Here is a 20,992-nt window from a genome sequence, read left to right as displayed (position 1 = left end):
TCAAAATGTCCCTCCGGAGTATTAAACGCCGTCTTCCATTCATCCCCGTGCTTGATGCGAATAAGATTATACGCCCCCCTGAGGTCAAGCTTAGTAAACTAGCAGGCACTCTTAACTCTGGAGAATAAATCAGACATCAGAGGTAACGGGTACTGATTAGTGTTGAGCATTCCGATACCGCAAGTATCGGGTATCGGCCGATATTCGCTGTATCGGAATTCCGATACTTAGTTCCGATACTTTTTTCATATCGAATACCGGAATTGGAAGTTTCCATAATGCTAGGAGCCCGCTCGATTTGATTCAGCCAATGGGGATCCTCAGAAGTGTGGGCACATCCTGTTAGGCATGTAGGCATGTTAACTACTGGCATGGCTGTGATTGGCTGCTGAAATGATGTCATGATGCACTATAAAAACTGCAGCAGACGCCATTTCAGGTTCACTCTGCTGTGAATTCAGTTAGGGACAGGCTGCTGTTGAAGACTGTGAGGGACAGTTAGAAATAGCGATCATCAAACTTATCTATTGCTCTACCCAGGCTACATAATCCACCACTGTAGCATTTTTTTAGCCCAGCAGCGCTGTTTTAATAGCTGTCTGCAAGGGCTGTGTGAGTGCAGACCCACGCTGTGTAGTGTGTCCTGCAGGCACGTCTGCTTGTAGGCCGCCCAGCGTGTATCTCTGCCTCATACACATTTTTCTTTTATTGCTGCTTTTTTTTCTACTGTATAGTGTGCTTCCATACGTAACCATATACGTTGATTGCAAACACTAAAGGAGTGGACAGCGGAGCCTTTCAGCAGCCTTTCAGTGCTATAGCCCATTTCTCTGCACTGTTTTTGGCTGTCTGATAGGTCTCTCTGTGTGTGAGTGCAACTCACGTTGCAGTGTGTTCTACAGCCACCGCTGGTTGTAGTCCGCTCAGCGTGCGTCACTGCCTCATACATAGTCCTTTTTTTGCAGCTAATTTGTCCAGATTTTTGCTCCTATATTAGTGTGCTTCCATCCGCATCCATTGTCATTGGTTGGTTGCAAACACTATATAGGATTAGATAGAGGAGCTTTTTTGCTGGCTTGTGCCCTTCAGGGCCAGCCAGACTAGTATCACCCTATTTTTTGGAGCCTCATCTGTTGCATTGTAGGTTAGCTTCCTGCATTGTAATCGCTGCAAAACGTTTGTGATACTATAGCTTTCAAACTTTGGTCACATCCTTTTATTCCACCCCCCCCAAAAAAAAAAGGAAATTAAGTTCACCAAACACTCCACTTTAGAGTTGTGTAGGCCACATTAGATCATATTAAAGTGTAGTACACACACTCTTAGCCAAATTAGTGTTTCTTATACTGGTTAGCAGGTGTTCAGGAATAAGAACACTAAGCCCCCCCTTTTTTACTTTTCTGCCTATCTTTATCAGTCTACCAAGATGAAGAAGGCAGGGAGTAAGGCACGTGGTCGTGGCCGTGGAGTTTCAGCAGGGATAGGACGGGGGGATTCAGCAGGGATAGGACGGGGGGATTCAGCAGGGAGAGAACGTGGGGATTCGGTGTCTGCTGCGGCCACCAGTGACCCGGCATCCCCCACTTTTACCAGGCAACAGTCCTTCATGCGCAGCTTTGTAGGACCTCACCGTACCCCACTGCTGCGTGACGAACAAATTGAAGCCGTTGTCAGATTGGTGGCAGCTAACGCATCCACTTCAATGACTTCCGCATCCTCCCAGGGCCAGAGCACTGAAGAGCAACCATCTGTCTCTTCACCACCTGCCAAATTGCCCAGGCAGTCTGAGAGCCCTGGACAGGAGCCATCTCAATCTTTACTTCTGTTCTCAGAATCTGTTGGCTTGGAAAGAGGTGGCCAGCCAAGCAGCATTCTAGAGCGTGAAGAAGATGGAGTATGCAGTGGTGCGCAACTGCTTTGTCCCTCTGAATCTGAAGAGGCGGGTGGGCCACTGCCTATTGTCAGCACACCTCAGTGCTCATCTGATGATGATGAGACTCAGTTGCCAATTTCTGGTGCGTACGGTGCTGGTGAGACAACCCAGGACCAGCCGGTGCATGAAGAGGGGAGTGGAGATGATGAGGTCCTTGACCCATCATGGCGTCAGCCACAGGAAGGTGGTGGGAGCAGCTCTGAGGAAGAGATTCTCCGAACGGCCAAAAGAGGAGGGAGTGGGCGGGGGCAGACTTGGTTGCCTGTAGCCTCCACTTTGGCACCCGTGAGGAGCAATCCTCTTCCAAAACAGAAAACGGGCGCTCCCAGGACTTGCAGTGCGTGGTCTTTTTTGACACAGTTGCAGATGACATTTGCTTTGTCAAATGCAAGCTGTGTCATCAGAAAGTTAAACGAGGGAAAATGTGAGCAATCTCAATACCATAAATATGTGGAAACATGTGCGTACCAAGCACGAGGTGGAGTTACACAGACACACTGAAGATGTAGGCCAACCTTCAGAAGCACCTACCACCTCTTCAGCTCGTGTTGGGGCCTCTTCCTCCAGCTCACACACAGCTGGTTCGGCTTCCTCACTGGAACGCCATGGAAGAACCTCTGCCACTGTTGTCCAGAGACCCAGTGAAATTCCACCCACTGAACCACGTTCTCAGTCATCAGCACACTCCCAGGCCACTCACCAGCAATCGGTAGCACAGGCATGGGAGAAAAAGCGGCCATACTCGGCAAACCATCCCCGAGCACTGGCTCTGAATGCCGGCATTGCCAAACTACTGGCCCTTGAGATGCTGTCATTCAGGCTGGTGGAGACTGACACCTTCCGGAACTTGATGTCATTGGCAGTTCCACAATACAATGTGCCCAGCCGCTTTTATTTCAGCAGGCAAGCCGTCCCTGCCCTGCAAAAGCATGTGGAGGGAAAAATTAAAAATGCACTACTAAACGCCGTCAGTAGCAAGGTCCACCTGACCACCGATGCGTGGACCAGTAGCCATGGACAGGGACAATACCTTTCCCTCACTGCCCATTGGGTCAATGTTGTGGAGCCGGGTACAGATCTGGAGAGTGGCTCTGTACGTATTCTGCCAACTCCAAGGATTGCAGGAATGCAGTCTGTACATATTGAGTCCTCCTCCTACTCTAGTTCCTCGGAATCAGCACTGCATGAGCCTGTTAGGCCAGATATGAGCACAGGTGTGGCCAAACGTCAACAGGCCGTCCTTAAATTAATTTCTTTGGGGAATTGGAGCCACACAGCACAGGCGCTCTGGAATGCCATCAAGCAGGAGAGCGATGTGTGGTTTGTGCCAGCGAATCTCCAGCCAGGTTTGGTAGTGAGTGACAATGGCCGAAATCTAGTGGCAGCTCTGGGCCTAGGCAACCTCACTCACATACCATGTCTGGCACACGTGCTCAATTTGGTCGTGCAGAGCTTTCTGAGGGACTATCCGGATCTTGATGCACTGCAGCACAAGGTTCGTCTAGAGTGTGCTCACTTGCGGTGTTCCAGCATGGCAAGATCACGCATTGCATCTCTGCAACGCCGATTCCGCCTGCCAGAACATTGCATCATATGTGACCTCCCCACCAGGTGGAATTCAACGTTACATATGTTGGAGCGGTTGTGTGAGCAGCAGGCAGCAGTAATGGAGTACCAGCTGCATCAGGCGCAAACAAGTCGCACTGTGCGCCGGACACACTTCACCACCACTGAGTGGGCCACTATGAGGGACATCTGCCAAGTTTTGCGTGCCTTCAATGACTCCACGCGGATGGCCAGTGCAGATGATGCACTAGTCAGCATGACTGTCCACCTTATCTGTCTGCTTCAAAAAACCTTACAAGCACTAAGTGAGGAGGTTTTTGAAGAGGTCGAGGATGAGGAGTCAGAAATGCCATCTGCTTCTGGCAAGTCTGCGCAACGTGCTTCCACACAAAGGCCCAGGCAGGGGACACTTAGTGAGGAGGATGACGAGGAGTCAATGGAGGAGGAACACATCTCTCCAGAGGAGGGAGGTACACAAGGCTCTACAGTCATGGCCAAAAGTTTTGAGAATGACACAAATATTATATTTTCACATGATCTGCTGCCCTCTGGTTTTTATGTGTGTTTGTCAGATGTTTTTATCACATAGAGAAATATAATCATATTGCAATCATATTATGAGTAACAAAAGGTTATATTGACAGTTAGAATGAGTTAATGCAGCAAGTCAATATTTGCAGTGTTGACCCTTCTTCTTCAGGACCTCAGCAATTCTCCCTGGCATGCCCTCAATCAACTTCTGGATCAAATCCTGACTGATAGCAGTCCATTCTTTCAAAATCAATGCTTTTATTTTGTCTGAATTTGAAGGTTTTTGTTTGTCCACCCGTCTCTTGATGATTGACCACAAGTTCTCAATGGGATTAAGATCTGGGGAGTTTCCAGGCCATGGTCCTAAAATCTCTATGTTTTGCTCCCTGAGCCATTTAGTTATCACCTTTGCTTTATGGCAAGGTGCTCCATCATGTTGAAAAAGGCATTGTTGATCGCCAAACTGCTCTTGGACGGTTGGGAGAAGTTGCTCTTGGAGGACATTCTGGTACCATTCTTTATTCATGGCTGTGTTTTTAGGCAAGACTGAGAGAGAGCCCATTCCCTTGGCTGAGAAGCAACCCCACACATGAATGGTTTCAGGATGCTTGACAGTTGGCATGAGACAAGACTAGTGGTAGCGCTCACCTGGTCTTCTCCGAATAAGCCGTTTTCCAGATGTCCTAAAATATCGAAAAGGGGATTCATCAGAGAAAATGACTTTACTCCAGTCCTCAGCAGTCCACTCCCTAAACCTCTTGCAGAATATCAGTCTGTCAATGATGTTTTTTCTGGAGAGAAGTGGCTTCTTTGCTGCCCTCCTTGAGACCAGGTCTTGCTCCAAGAGTCTCCGCCTCACAGTGCATGCAGATGCACTCACACCTTCCTGCTGCCATTCCTGAGCAAGCTCCGCACTGCTGGTAGCCGATCCCGCAGCTGAAACACTTTTAAGAGATGTTCCTGGCGCTTGCGGGTCTTTCTTGGGCGCCCTGGAGCCTTTTTGGCAACAAGGGAACCTCTCTCCTTGAAGTTCTTGATGATGCGATAGATTGTTGACTGAGGTGCAATCTTTCTAGCTGCGATACTCTTCCCTGTTAGGCCATTTTTGTGCAGTGCAATAATGACTGCACGTGTTTCTTTACAGATAACCATGGTTAACAGAAGAGAAACAATGATGCCAAGCACCAGCCTCCTTTTAAAGTGTCCGTGTGGTGTCATTCTTACTTAATCATGACAGATTGATCTCCAGCCCTGTCCTCAGCAACACCCACACCTGTGTTAATGGAGCAATCACTGAAACGATGTTAGCTGGTCCTTTTAAGGCAGGGCTGCAATGATGTTGAAATGTGTTTTGGGGGATAAAGTTCATTTTCTAGGCAAATATTGACTTTGCAAGTAATTGCTGCTAAGCTGATCACTCTTTATAACATTCTGGAGTATATGCAAATTGCCATTAGAAAAAATGAAGCAGTAGACTTTGTAAAAATTAATATTTGTGTCATTCTCAAAACTTTTGGCCATGACTGTAGTAGTCAGTGTGTACAGCGAGGGTGAGGTGATGCTGAGCAGGCAGAGATGCTGCCTCAAGCTGGGGACAGCGTTTCCAGTCCAGCTGGCAGTCTGCAGCACATGGTTGATTTCATGCTGCAGTGCTTGTTAAATGACTGCCGCATCGTCAACATTCTCCACATGGCTGATTATTGGGTGTACACCCTCTTAGATCCTCGCTACCGGGACAACTTACAGAGCCTCATACCACAGTTGAACCGGGAGCGTAAAATGCGGGAGTACCAAGAAACACTTGTGCAGGCCATCATGTTCTCCATTCCCCCCGCAAGTGTTGCTGGTAGTGCTTTTCAAAGCAGCCATGTGGGTAGAGGCAGTGAAGGAAGCTCTGCACAAAGAGGTAGCAGAGGCAGTGCCGCAGGACAAGGCAAGGTCAGTATGGCCCAAATGTGGAAAAGTTTTGTGGGACCGCCACACACGGCTACACCATCACAGACGGCTCCAGTCAGCAGGAGGCAACGTTTCCGTCAGATGGTGACAGACTACTTGTCTTGCCCTGTTAGTGTACTGCCAGACGGCTCTTCCCCATTCAAGTATTGGGTCTCTAAGCTGGATACATGGCCAGAGCTTAGCCAGTATGCATTGGAGGTGCTGGCTTGCCCTGCTGCCAGTGTATTATCGGAACGTGTCTTTAGTGCTGCAGGTGGTGTGGTAACAGACCGTCGCACGCGACTATCCGCCGATAATGTTGACCGGCTTACTTTTGTGAAAATGATCAAGGCCTGGATCTCACCTGAATTTGCCAGTCCTCTTCCAGAATAAATAATTGGCTGGCAACAGGATCCAGGTCTCCTGTTGTGTTCATGTTTCTATGACCCGAACTTTATTTCCTGGGCTACAGCAACACCCGTTGTTGCTCAGAAGTGCTGTCCACACAGACAAAACACTCGCTCATGTGTAAGTGGGGTTCGGTAACGTCAGCTGATCCCCTGCTGTGTGTATGGCAAACTCTCCTGCTGCCTACAACTTCTGACTACCTCTGATTTAATATGTTCTCTGATTTGCCCTCTGTCTCCACTCTGTTTTGAGTATTTCCTCCGGCCTACAACACTGCCTGTTTCTGCTCTCAAGTGCCGTCTGCACAATCAATACTTGTTCCTGTGTTACCTGGGTCCTGTATCATCTGCTCATCTCCAGAGGTGAGTCCGGCAATGTCTCCTGCTTTGTCTACATTCCCACTACTTGTAGTGGAAAAGTGGACAGAGCAGGAGACATTGCCTGACTCACCTCTAGGGAGAAGCTGGTGTTACAGAACCCCAGTAACACAGGAACAAGTGTTGGTTGTGCAGACGGCATTTCAGAGCAGCAACTGGCATGGTTGGAAGCCAGAGGATATACTCGAAACAGAATGAAGCCAGAGGCCTAATTGGAGTACGCTGACAGTTAGTAGTAGTGTAGAAACAATCGAAAACTGCCACCAAGTAGGCCTTAGCCTACTACCTGATTTTCCCTGGGCTCCGACACCGCCAGTTGGTGCTCAGAAGTGCTGTCCGCACAGACAAAACACTCGCTCATGTGTAAGTGGGGTTCGGTACCGTCAGCTGATCCCCTGCTGTGTGTATGGCAAAGTGTCCTGCTCCCTCCAAACTCAAAGTACCTCAGATTTACACCTGGCTCCAAGTAGGCCTCGGCCTGCACCATGATTGTCCCTGGGCTCCAACAACGCCAGTTGGTGCTCAGAAGTGCTGTACGCACAGACAAAAACACTCGTTCATGTGTAAGTGGGGTTCGGTAACATCTGCTGATCCCCTGCTGTGTGGAGGGCAAACTGCTGCTGCCTCCAAATTGTAACTACTTCAGATTTAAACATTCTCTGATTTGGCCTCTGTCTCCACTCTGTCTCTAGTATTTCCCCTGACCTCCAACACCGCCAGTTCCTGCTCACAGTTGCCGTCCATGCATTCCACACTTGTTCCTGTGTTCCTGGTGTTCTGTTACGTGAGCAGATCCCCCAATGTGTGTCCGGCACTGTCTCCTGCTCTGTCCACCTTCCCACTGCAAGCGGTGGGAATGTGGACAGAGCAGGAGACATTGGCAGACACACATCAGGGGATCTGCTGACATTACAGAACCCCAGTAACACAGGAACACGTGTGGATTGGGCAGATGGCTACTGTACGCATAAACTGGCGGTGTTGGTGGTCACGTGAAATCCTGGAAACAGAGTGGAGACAGATGCCTAATTGGAGCACGTTGACAGTCTGTTGTAGCCTACAAACAATCTAAAACTACCACCAAGTAGGCCTCGGCCTTCACCATGATTGTCCCTGGGTTCCAACAATGCCAGTTGGTGCTCGGCAGTGTCTTTGGCACGGGTACTCCCTGTTGCCCAGCCTGGTTCCAGCACGCCAGCTGTTTCCGGGTAGTGTCAAGGTCACTATGCCAACAATCCGTTGTCCTGTCGTCTTGCGGCCGGGTTAGCTGACTGTACAGTGCCTGCAGTTTAGGTGACTCCTATGTGGGCTGCGGGAACTGGCACTGAAGGCTGGATCCATAGTGCCAATGGGACATGGACCCCCTGTAGGACTGTGGGTTTCGGTAACTGTGGCCGGCTTGTGGCCTGGCTACTTTGCTTTGGATGGGTACCTTCTGCTACCCACCCGGGTTCCAGCACTGTCAGCTGGTTCTCGCCAGAGCCTTTGGCCTAGGTGCCTCCCTCTCGGTATCCGAAGGTCCAGCACCGTCAGCTGGTCCTTGGTAGTGCTTTCTAGCACAGGTACCTCCTGCCTAGTAACCGTGGTCCAGCACCGTCAGCTGTTCCTCGGTAGTGCCATTGGCTCTTGTAGCTTTTGCTACCCATCTGGGTTCCAGCACCGTCAACTGGTTCTCGGCAGTGTCTTTGGCACGGGTAATCCCTGTTACCCAGCCTGGTTCCAGCACGCCAGCTGTTTCCGGGTAGTGTCAAGGTCACTATGCCAACAATCCGTTGTACTGTTGTCTTGCGGCCGGGTTAGCCGACTCTACGGTGCCTGCAGTTTAGGTGACTCCTATGTGGGCTGCGGGAACCGGCACTGAAGGCTGGATCCGTAGTGCCAATGGGACATGGACCCCCTGTAGGACTGTGAGTTTCGGTAACTGCGGCCGGCTTGCGGCCTGGCTACTTTGCTTTGGATGGGTACCTTCTGCTACCCACCCGGGTTCCAGCACTGTCAGCTGGTTCTCACCAGAGCCTTTGGTCTAGGTGCCTCCATCTCGGTATCAGAAGGTCCAGCACCATCAGCTGGTCCTTGGTAGTGCTTTTTAGCACAGGTACCTTCTGCTTAGTAACCGTGGTCCAGCACCGTCAGTTGGTCCTCGGTAGTGCCATTGGCTCTTGTTCCTTCTGCTACCCATCCGGGTGCCAGCACTGTCAGCTGGTTCTCACCAGAGCCTTTGGCCTAGGTGCCTCCATCTCGGTATCCAAAGTCCAGCACCTTCAGCTGGTCCTTGGTAGTGCTTTTCAGCACAGGTACCTTCTGCTTAGTAACCGTGGTCCAGCACCGTCAGTTGGTCCTCGGTAGTGCCATTGGCTCTTGTTCCTTCTGCTACCCATCCGAGTTCCAGCACTGTCAGCTGGTTCTCGCCAGAGCCTTTGGCCTAGGTGCCTCCATCTCGGTATCCGAGGTCCAGCAAGGTCAGCTGGTCCTTGGTAGTGGTTTCTAGCACAGGTACCGCCTGCATAGTAACCGGGGTCCAGCACCATCAGCTGTTCTTCAGTAGTGCCATTGGCTATTGTTCCTTCTGCTGCCAATAGATGTTCCAGTACTGTCAGCTGGTTCTCGCCAGTTTCTCAGCCTTCTTGTACCTTCTGCTACATTTCCAAGATCAAGCTTTTTGAAATTGTCTTTGGTAATCCTTATTGATCTCCATGACGACGACCCTGATGACGACGAACCTGAAAACCACACCAAAGAAGACCAGAAATATGACCCTAAATAATATGACCAAGAGGACAAAGAACATGAAGACAACCACCAAGATACAGAACAAAAGACAGAAGATCAAGAAGCAGAAGAAGCAAAAGCAGAAGAACAGAAAGCAGATGAACATTAAGCATAAGACTAAAAATCATCATAGAAGAAATCAAAATTATAAGCAGAAGAAGACTAAGCAGTAAATGGGGGTGAGTCCGTTCCTCTGAAGGAGATAGCAGAAGAAATTTTTGAACCCCTCTCCATAATCTTTGAAAATTCTTGGAGAACAGGAGAAGTCCCAGAAGACTGGAGAAGAGCAAATGTTGTTCTTATCTTCAAAAAGGGGAAGAAGGTGGACCCAGGCAACTATAGGCCGGTGAGCCTGACTTCTATACCAGGAAAGATCTTTGAACAAATTATTAAACAACATGTATGTCAGTACCTGGATAAGAATGAAGTGATTAAACAGAGTCAGCATGGGTTTGTAACTAATAAGTCATGTCAGACTAACTTAATTTCCTTCTATGATGGAATCACTGATTGGGTGGATCAAGGAAATGCTGTAGATATAGTATATCTTGACTTCAGCAAAGCATTTGACAAAGTATCTCAATCCTTATTGAAAAAATGACTAAGTATGGAATGGACAAGGCAACTGTTAGGTGGATTCATAACTGGCTTAGTGATCGGACCCAAAGAGTGGTCGTAAATGGCTGCACATCCAGTTGGAAGAATGTCTCAAGTGGGGTACCACAGGGCTCTGTCCTGGGCCCTGTATTATTCAACATCTTTATCAACGATTTAGATGAAGGAATTGAGGGTAAACTGATTAAATTTGCTGATGACACAAAGCTAGGTGGGATAGCTAATACTAGAGAAGAGAGAGAGAGGATTCAAAAAGATATAAATAAACTGGAGCAGTGGGCACCAACTAACAGAATGGTTTTTAACAGGGAAAAATGCAAAGTACTACATCCGGGCAATAAAAATGAAAAAAGCATATACAGAATGGGAGGAATAAGGCTAAGCAACAGCACATGTGAAAAAGACTTGGGTATACTAATAGATCACAGACTGAATATGAGTCAACAGTGTGATGCAGCAGCAAAAAAGGCAAATGCAATTCTAGGATGTATTAACAGAAGCATACAGTCTAGATCACGTGAAGACATTATTGCCCTCTACTCCTCTTTGGTCAGACCTCATCTGGAATATTGTGTCCAGTTTTGGGCACCACATTTTAAAAAAGACATCAACAAACTGGAGCAAGTTCAGAAAAGAGCGACCAGAATGGTGACCGGTCTGCAATCCCTGTCTTATGAGGAAAGGTTGCAGGATTTGGGAATGTTTAGTTTGCAAAAGAGAAGACTGAGAGGAGACTTAATAGCTGTCTACAAATATCTAAAGGGCTGTCACATTGTAGAAGGATCATCGTTATTCTCATTTGCACAAGGAAAGACTAGAAGCAATGGGATGAAACTGAATGGGAGGAGACACAGATTAGATATTAGAAAAAACTTTTTGACAGTTAGAGTGATCTATGAGTGAAACAGGCTGCCAAGAGAAGTTGTGAGTTCTCCTTCAATGAAAGTCTTCAAACAGAGGCTGGACAGACATCTGACTGGGATGATTTAGCGAATCCTGCTTTGAGCAGGGGGTTGGACCAGATGGCCCAGGAGGTCCCTTCCAACTCTATGATTCTATGATTCTATGATTCTCCTCGTGGTGCCCCTGGAAAATGCCTGCTGCTGCAGGCCAAACTGAACGCGGACAAATCCTGTTGTAAATCTTTTGTGACAGGCAGAACGTAAGGTATAATCTTATAACTTTTATAGATAAGTACTACAGGAATGCCTGTCACCATAAGAAAATGAAGAAAAAGAAGAATAGGAAGAAGATGAAGAAATAGCATATGAAAATTTATAATAGCTGAATAAGAAGAATATGAAGAATGGAAAAAAAAAATTAATGGGAAGAAGATGAAGAAGAAGAAGATGAATAAGGTGAAGAAAAAGTTGATGAAAAAAATGCTACTGCTGCGGATCATGAAGGAGAAAGTCTGGGAGAAGTACAAAAGAAGGTGAAGTGCATGGAAGTTGTGAAACATACATATCTGACAAAATATAAAAAAGGTTAACATAGTCAATATCTGTTTAACTCCGAATGTCTTGAAAAAAAAAATTTGAATTAATGCTATGCCATGTGATTTGAATAAACCACTATACCTTTAATGTCTCCTCCACCTCCCACATTACATTCTACATGATTCTTATTTGTTTTCAATTATGTAGAATTAACCATCAAGGAAATAAAGGGTTTTTTTAAATTCCGATACCGGAAGTCCCATTGACTTGAATGGGACTTCCGGTATCGGAATCGGCGATACCCGATATTTTTTTCGTATCGGGCGATACCATCCGATACGATATTTTTGAAAAATCAGCTAGATAATCAGGAATATCATGAGACTGAGGAGAGGTGGAGAAAACAGGAGCGTCCCTAAGAACACACTGACAACCCCAACTCACCACAGACCCAGATTTCCAATCCAAAACTGGATTATGAGTTTGCAACCAAGGAAAACCCAGAACAATAGTATCATACAAATTATGCAGCACCAAAAATTTACAATTTTCTTGGTGGTCTGGGGCAACTCGCATTGTCACCTGGGTCCAAAACTGAGGTTTAATCTCCGCCAAAGGAGTAGCATCGATACCCCTCAAAGGAATAGGCGTCCACAGAGGCGTCATGGAAAAACCACAACGTTTAGCAAAGTCCAAATCCATCAGATTCAACGCTGCTCCTGAATCCACAAAAGCCTTCGTGGAAAACGTGGATAAGGAGCAGATCAGAGTAACTGCCAAAAGAAACTTAGGTTGTATACTGCCCACAGCAAATGTGTGTGCAAAACGTTTCTCTCGTTTTGGGCAGACAGAAATAATATGAGAGGCGTCTCCACAGAAAAAACACAGCTTATTACGCCTTCTAAACTCCTGACGTTGCTCCCTAGACAAAACCCCATCACATTGTATAGGTTCAGACGTTTGTTCAAAAGGTGGCAGAGCTTCCTGTGTAGTTTTACTTTCACATAAACGCCGATCAACTTGAATGGCTAATGACATAGAATCATCCAGACCAGAGGGAACAGGAATTCCCACCATAACATCTTTTACGGTCTCTGATAAACCCTTCCGAAAGAGAGCTGCCAATGCACTATCATTCCATGTAGTAAGGACCGCCCACTTTCGGAATTTTTGACGGTATAACTCTGCAGAATCCTAACCCTGGTTTAATGCCAACAGGGTTATCTCAGCTTGATCAACAGCATTAGGTTCATCATACAACAACCACAAGGCTTGAAAAAAATGCATCCACATTAGTCAGAATAGGATTTTCAGGTGTCAGAGAAAAAGCCCAATCCTGGGGATCGCCGTGCAGCAAGGAGATGACACTTTTAACCGGCTGCACAGAGCTCCCCGATGAGTTAGGCTTCAAGGCCAGAAATAATTTACAATTATTCTTAAAATCCAGAAATTTAGACCTATCCCCAGAAAACACATCATGAGTAGAGATCTTAGGTTCAGCAGCATGTGACTGAATGAGGTAGGTGGAAATTCCCTGCACTTCAGCAGCAAGCTGCTCCACATGATCAGACAATTGCTTTATCTCCATTAGGAAAAAGAAAAAAAAAATCCTACTACAGCCCCAGAGAAAAAAGTGGAAAAAATATAAAAAAAAAAATTCTGACACTTTTTTTTTTTTCAACAACTTTTTCCTGCTTTTGAGTACCCTAGAATCTGCGGTATGGCTGGTGATTCTGTTATGAATGGGTCACTGAGGAGAAAAAACACAAAACAAGCTAAGTCACAGAAAATCAGAGAGGTTGGTATCTATGCAGATTGCAGATCCCTGATCCTACCACACAACTAGCAGCAGGTGTGGAGCGTACCTATGATGTTCCTAGATGCTTTGTCAAAGCTGGAGGACTAAATAAGCCTGAAGCTTGAAAAGGGGAAAAATAATTGCCCCAGAGCAGACCCCAAAGGAATAGATAGCCCCCACACATGTATTGACGGTGAAACAAGATGAAGGCACAAACACAGGCAGGAAAATAGGCTGAGCAAACAATGGGGCCCACACTAACTAGAGAGGAAAGGAAAGGAAAGACACTGTCTGCAACCTGCAAAAAACCCTACAAAAATAATGTAGACTTCTCCCACTATATCAGCACTCTGAAATATTCTGAGACAGAGCAAAAAGAGACCAAACTAGTAAGGGACAAAAAGCAAATTGGCAAAATACTGATAAATAAGAGTGGAAATTCAGCACAGCCCCCAGCCGGGGCTGGCTGACCACACCAAAAAACTGAATAGACCAACAAAATCAAGTGTGAACATTAGCAGAAAAACTTAGCTTTAGATGACTGCAACAGAGTTGAAAACCAAGAGCTGAACAGCCAGAAGGAATCACCAGCAACTGAATAGGGCGTTGGCTGTCTTAAATTCAATCTGAGACTCCTGAGATCCAATCGTCATCCTCATTCTCAGGTGGCAGATCTCCACCGATCAAATGAGCCTCACTACCTCCTGTTACCACCAGAGGGAGTCTGGAAGGAGTGCTCACAACTGGTGAACCAGAGAATGAACTCACAACTGATAGGAGTATAAGCGACAGGGGACGGCTCTACCCTGAAGCTATAAAAACCCTCCCCAGATTCACAGAGAGGCTCTCAGAGTTAACTCCTACACCACCTACCCAAAACTCAAAACACACCATAACAGTACCCCTCCTTCAATGGGGTGCCTCCGGACTCCCAGGTCTCTCAGGATACCGAACAAGGTAAGCTCTAACCAGCCAATCAGCGTGCACTAACCTGGCTGGTACCCATGATCGGTCCTCCGGACCGTACCCCTTCCAATGTACAAAATATTGCAAGGAACCGCGTACCCACCAAGACTGTACAAGGTTTTGCACTTCGAACTCCATATGACCGTCTACCAACACTGGAGTTGGTATGGAACCAGGTTCCTCTACCACCGAGCCTACTGGTTTGAGTAGAGACCTATAGAACACATTATGCAGTTTCAAGGATGCAGGGAGAAGTAAACGATATGCCACTGGGTTGATTACCTCGGTTATTACATAAGGGCCAATGAATTTAGGTCCCAGCTTGGCGGAAGGTAATTTTAAGGTTATGTTTCACGTAGAAAGCCATACCTTATCCCCACACTGTAGTGTCCGACCCGGATCCCTCTTATTGTCAGCAAAACGTTTATATTTCTCCTGTGCTCTGGAAATGTTCATCCGAACCTTAGCCCATAAATCACTTATTCTGCTGACGGAGTCTTCCATGCCTGGACAGCTTGAATCCAGCTAAGAGAACTCACCAAAGTGAGGGTTCAATCCATAATTAATAAAAAATGGTGACCTACCCGTGGATTGGTATATTCGACTGTTAAAGGCCAACTCCGCCAATGGTAAGGCCTCGCACCAGTCGTCCTGTAACGTGGACGTTAAACACCGGAGGATCTGTTCCAATGACTGGTGCGTTCCGTCTGTCCATTGCTCTCTGGGTGGTAAGCTGAGGAGAAAGACAGAGATATCCCCAACTTCCTACAGAAAGCCTGCCAAAACTTAGCCACAAATTGTGTCCCCATGTCCGAGACAATGTTAGTAGGTACCCCATGGAGGCGAACAATTTGAGAAAGGAAGTGTCGAGATAGAACTTCTGCAGACGGTAATTTAGTCATGGGTACAAAATGTGCCATCTTAGAGAATCTGTCCAAAATTACCCAAATTACCGTATTAGCCCGAGAAGGAGGGAAGTTAGTGATAAAGTCCATGGACAAATGAGTCCAAGGCCTTCTTGGAATTGGTAAAGGCACCAATTCCCCGGCCGGCCGGCAATGAGAGCTCTTTGAACGTGCGCAAACCCCGCATGCAGTGACATGTTTCTTAATCTCCCCCGACATACATGGCCACCAGAAGACTCTTTTAATCACCTCACCTGTGGCAGCAATACCTGGATGAGCGCCCAGTTTAGAGTCATGAAACTCTCGCAGGAGATCAGAATGCAAGTGTTGCGGGACAAACAATTTTTTAGCGGGTTTGGACCTTGGAGCTAAAGATTGAGCCTGCATAATCTCCCACTCCAGTTCTGATGACAGTGCAGCTAAAACTACCCCAGGTTGAAGAATGGATGACGGAGGATCAGGGGCAGACAATGGTACAAAACTGCATGATAATGCGTCTGCTTTCACATTTTTAGATCCTGGACGGAACGTAATCGAGAATTGAAATTGGGAAAAAAAAGTGACCAACGGGCCTGTCTGGGGGTCCATCTCTTAGCAGTTTTGATATATTCCAGATTTTTGTGATCAGTGATGACCGTAATCGGATGTTCTGCCCATTCCAAAAAATGTCTCCATTCTTCAAATGCCAGCTTAATTGCCAGAAGCTCTCTATTCCCAACATCATAGTTTCTCTCTGCCGGAGAAAACTTTTTGGAAAAATAAGCACAAGGTCTAAGGTTAGTCAGGGTAGCTGGCCCTTGAGACAACACAGCCCCTACCCCTACTTCAGAGGCGTCAACCTCCACCACAAATGGCAAGGACGGATCTGGTTGCAGAAGTATTGGAGCAGACATAAAACAATTTTTTAAAACCAGAAAGGACTGTTTTGCCGAGGGGGACCAAATTTTGATATGAGCCCCTTTGCATGTGAGATCGGTGAGGTTTCACAATCTCTGAGAAGCCCTTGATAAATCTATGGTAATAGTTTGTGAATCCCAAGAAGCGCAGGAGTCCTTTCAGGTCCTGAGGTTGGACCCACTCCACAATGGCTTGCACTTTTTTTGGGATCCATCCGAAACCCCTGTGGCGAGATTATGAGTCCCACGAACGTTAGCTCCTGGATGAAAAAAGTACATTTTTCTGGTTTAACAAATAATTGGTTTTCCCTGAGTCTTTGAAGTACCGTTTTGACATGGAACAAATGAGACTCTTTGTCAGTCGAGTAAATCAGAATATCATCCAAGTAAATGACATCGAAGCAGCGGATGAGGTCTGCAAACACCACATTAATTAAATTTTGAAAGACCGCTGGAGCATTAGTGAGGCCAAACGGCATCACTAAATTTTCAAACAATCCCTCTGACGTGAGAAAGGCAGTTTTCCTTTCGTCCCCTTCTTTAATTCTTATCAAATTATAAGCCCCTCTAAGATCCAATTTGGAAAACCATTTTGCCCCTGAAAGTTGATTACTAGTGTTGAGCATTCCGATACCGCAAATATCGGGTATCGACCGATATTCGCGGTATCGGAATTCCGATATTGCGTTCCGGTACTTTTTGCATATCGAATACCGGAATCGGAAGTTCCCATAATACTATGAGCCAGTTTGATTTGATTCAGCCAATGAGGAATCCTCAGAAGTGTGGGCACATCCTGTTAGGCATGTAGGCATGTTAACTAATCGCATGGCTGTGATTGGCTGCTGAAATGATGTCATGATGCACTATAAAAGCCGCCGCCGCCATTTAGGGTTCACTCTGCTATGAATTCAGTTAGGGACAGGCTGCTGTTCAAGACTCTGAGGGACAGTTAGAGATAGCAATTTGCTTTATGATATTGTGCTTTACCCAGGCTACATTATCAATCACTGTAGCTTTCTTTTGCCTTGCAGCGCTGTTAACAGCTGTCTGCAAGGTCTTTGTGAGTGCAGCTCACGCTGTAGTGTGTCCTGCAGCCACCTCTGGTTGTAGGCTGCTCAGCGTGCGTCACTGCCTCATACATATTTTTGTTTTATTGCTGCTCATTTTTCATTAATTCTCCTATTAGAGTGCATCCATCCGTATCCATCTACATTGGTTGCAAGCACTATAGGAGTAGACAGCGGAGCCTTTCTGCAGCCTTTCAGTGCTAGTGCCCAGTTCTCTGCACTGTTCACGGCTGTCTGTGAGGTCTCTGTGTGTGAGTGCAGCTCACGTTGTAGTGTGTTCTGCACCACCTCTGGTTGTAGTCCGTTCAGCGTGCATCACTGCCTCATACATAGTCCTTTTTTTGTTTTGTTGCAGCTCATTTTTCCTGATTTTTTTTCTCATATTAGTGTGCTTCCATCCATATTCATCTACATTGGTTGGTTGCAAACACTATATAGGAGTAGATAGAGGAGACTTTTTTCTGACTTGTGCCCTGCAGCCGCAGCCAGATTAGTATTAGCCTATTTTTTGGAGCCTCATCTATTGCATTGTAGGTTACCTTCCTGCATTGTAATAGCTCCAAAAAGTTTGTGATTCTATCGCTTTCGCATCTTTGGTCACATCCATTTTGTTTTTTATGAAAAAAAAGCACTTAAATAAAGTTCACCAAACACTCCACTTGACAGTTGTGTAGGCCACATTAGCTCATATTAAAGTGTAGTCCACACACTTTATAAAATTAGTGTTTCTTATACCTGTTAGCAGCTGTTCAGGAATAAGCACACTAAGCCCCCCTTTGTACTTTTCTGCCTATCTTTATCAGTCTACCAAGATGAAGAAGGCAGGGAGTAAGGCAGGTGGTCGTGGGCATGGAGTTTCAGCAGGGAGAGGACGTGGGGATTCTGTGCCTGATGCGGGCACCAGTGACTCAGCATCCCCCAGTTTTACCAAGCAACAGTCCCTTATGCGCAGCTTTGTAGGACCTCGCCGTACCCCACTGCTGCGGGAAGAACAAATTAAAGCCATTGTCGGATGGATGGCAGCTAACGCATCGACTTCAATTACTTCCACATCCTCTCAGGGCCAGAGCACTGAAGAGCAACCATCTGTCTCTTCACCACCTGCCAAATTGCCCAGGCGGTCAGAGAGCCCTGGACAGGAGCCATCTCTACTTCTGTTCTCTGAATCTCTTGGCTTGGAAACAGGGGGCCAGCCAAGCAGCATTCTAGAATGTGAAGAAGAGGGAGTATGCAGTGATGCGCAACTGCTTTGTCCCTCTGAATCTGAAGAGGCGGCTGGGCCAGTGCCTATGGTCAGCACACCTCAGTACGCATCAGATGATGAGACTCAGGTGCCACTTTCTGGTGTGTACTGTGCTGGCGAGACTACCCAGGAGAAGCAGGTGTTTGAAGAGGGGAGTGTAGATGATGAGGTCCTTGACCCATCATGGCGTGAGGAACAGGAAGGTGGTGGGAGCAGCTCTGAGGAAGAGATTCCCCGAACGGCCAAAACAGGAGGGAGAGGGAGGGGGCAGACTTGGTTGCATGTAGCCTCCACTTCGGCACCCGTTAGGAGTATTCCTCTTCCAAAACCCAAAACAGGCGCTCCCAGGACTTGCAGTGCATGGTCCTTTTTTGACACAGTTGCAGATGACATTTGCTTTGTCAAATGCAAGCTGTGTAATCAGAAAGTCAAAAGAGGGAAAAGTATCAGCAACATCAATACCACAAATATGTGGAAACATGTGCGGACGAAGCACGTGGTGGAGTTACAAAGACACACTGAAGACGTAGGCCAGCCTACAGCACCACCTACCACCTCTTCAGCTCGTGTTGTAGCCTCTTCCTCCAGCTCACACACAGCTGGTTCGGCTTCCTCACAAGATCGCCATGGAAGAACCTCTGGCACTGTTGTCCAGAGACCCAGTGACGTTCCACCCACAGCACCACGTTCCCGTTCATCCTCACACTCCCAGGCCACTCTACAGCCATCGGTAGCACAGGCATGGGAGAAAAGGCGGGCATACTCGGCAAACCATCCCAGAGGACAGGCTCTGAATGCTGGCATTGCCAAACTACTGGCCCTTGAAATGCTCTCATTCAGGCTGGTGGAGACTGACACCTTCCGTAACTTCATGGCATTGGCAGTCCCACAATACACAAGTGCCCAGCCGCTTTTATTTCAGCAGGCAAGCCGTCCCTGCCCTGCAAAAGCATGTGGAGAGAAAAATTAAACATGCGCTACTAAACGCCATTAGTAGCAAGGTCCACCTGACCACCGATGTGTGGACCAGTAACCATGGACAGGGACAATACCTTTCCCTCACTGCCCATTGGGTCAATGTTGTGGAGCCGGGTACAGATCTTGAGAGTGGCACTGTACGTGTTCTGCCAAATGCAAGGATTGCAGGAATCCAGTCTGTACACATTGACTCCTCCTCATACTCCAGTTCCTCAGAATCAGCGCTGCAGGAGCCTTTTATGACCGATATGAGCACAGCCGTGGCCAAACTTCAACTGGCCATACTGAAATTAATTTCTTTGGGGAATCGAAGCCACACAGCGCAGTAGCTCTGGAATGCCATCAAGCAGGAGAGCGACGTATGGTTTGTGACAGCGAATCTCCAGCCAGACTTGGTAGTGTGTGACAATGGCCGAAATCTGGTGGCAGCTCTGGGCCTAGGCAACCTCACTCACATCCCATGTCTGGCACATGTGCTCAACTTGGTCATGCAGAGCTTTCTGAGGGACTATCCGGATCTTCATGCACTGCTGCACAAGGTCCGCATAGAGTGCGCTCACTTGCGGATTTCCAGCATGGCAAGATCGCGCATTGCAGCTCTGCAGTGCCGATTCCGCCGTCCTGAACATCGCATCATATGTGACCTACCCACCAGGTGGAATTCAACGTTACATATGTTGGAGCGGTTGTGTGAGCAGCAGGCAGCAGTAATGGAGTACCAGCTGCATCAGGTGCAAACAAGTCGCACTGTGCGCCGGTCACACTTCAGCACCACTGAGTGGGACTCTATGAAGGACATCTGCCACGTTTTGCGTGCCTTTGATGATTCCACGTGGATGGCGAGTGCAGATGATGCATTAGTCAGCATGACTGTCTCCCTTATCTGCCTGCTTCAGAAAACACTGCAAGCACTAAGGGAGGAGGTTTTGGAAGAGGTGGAGGATGAGGAGTCACAAATGCCATCTGCTTCTGGACAGTCTGTGCAACGTGGTTCCTCACAAAGGCCTAGGCAGGGGACACTTTGTGAGGAGGATGAGGAGGAGTCAATGGAGGAGGAAGACATGTCTCCAGAGGAGGGAGGTACACAATGCTCTAGTAGTCAGTATGTAGAGCGAGGGTGGGGTGATGCAGAGCAGGCAGAGATGATGCCTCAAGCAGGGGACAGCGTTTCTTGGGCAGTTGGGCGTCTGCAGCACATGGTTGATTTCATGCTGCAGTGCCTGAGAAACGACCGCCGCATCGCCCACATTCTCAACACGGCTGATTATAGGGTGTACACCCTCCTAGATCCTCGCTACCGGGACAACTTACAAAGCCTCATAACACCGTTGAACCAGGAGCATAAAATGCGGGAGTGCCAAGACACACTGGTGCATTCCATCATGTTCTCCATTCCACCCGAGAGCAGTGCTGCTACTGCTTTACAAAGCAGCTCTGTGTGTCGAGGTAGTGGAGGAAGCTCTGCACAAAGAGGGAGCAGAGGCAGCGCCTCAGCACAAGGCAAGACCAGTATGGCCCAAATGTGGCAAAGTTTTGTGTGCCCACCACAAATGTCTACACCAT

This window comes from Dendrobates tinctorius, unplaced genomic scaffold (assembly GCF_039654945.1).
Source record: "Dendrobates tinctorius isolate UK_male_01 unplaced genomic scaffold, ASM3965494v1 ptg000064l, whole genome shotgun sequence".
NCBI classification, from domain to species: Eukaryota; Metazoa; Chordata; class Amphibia; order Anura; family Dendrobatidae; genus Dendrobates; species Dendrobates tinctorius.
This window is presented reverse-complemented; position numbering follows the sequence as displayed.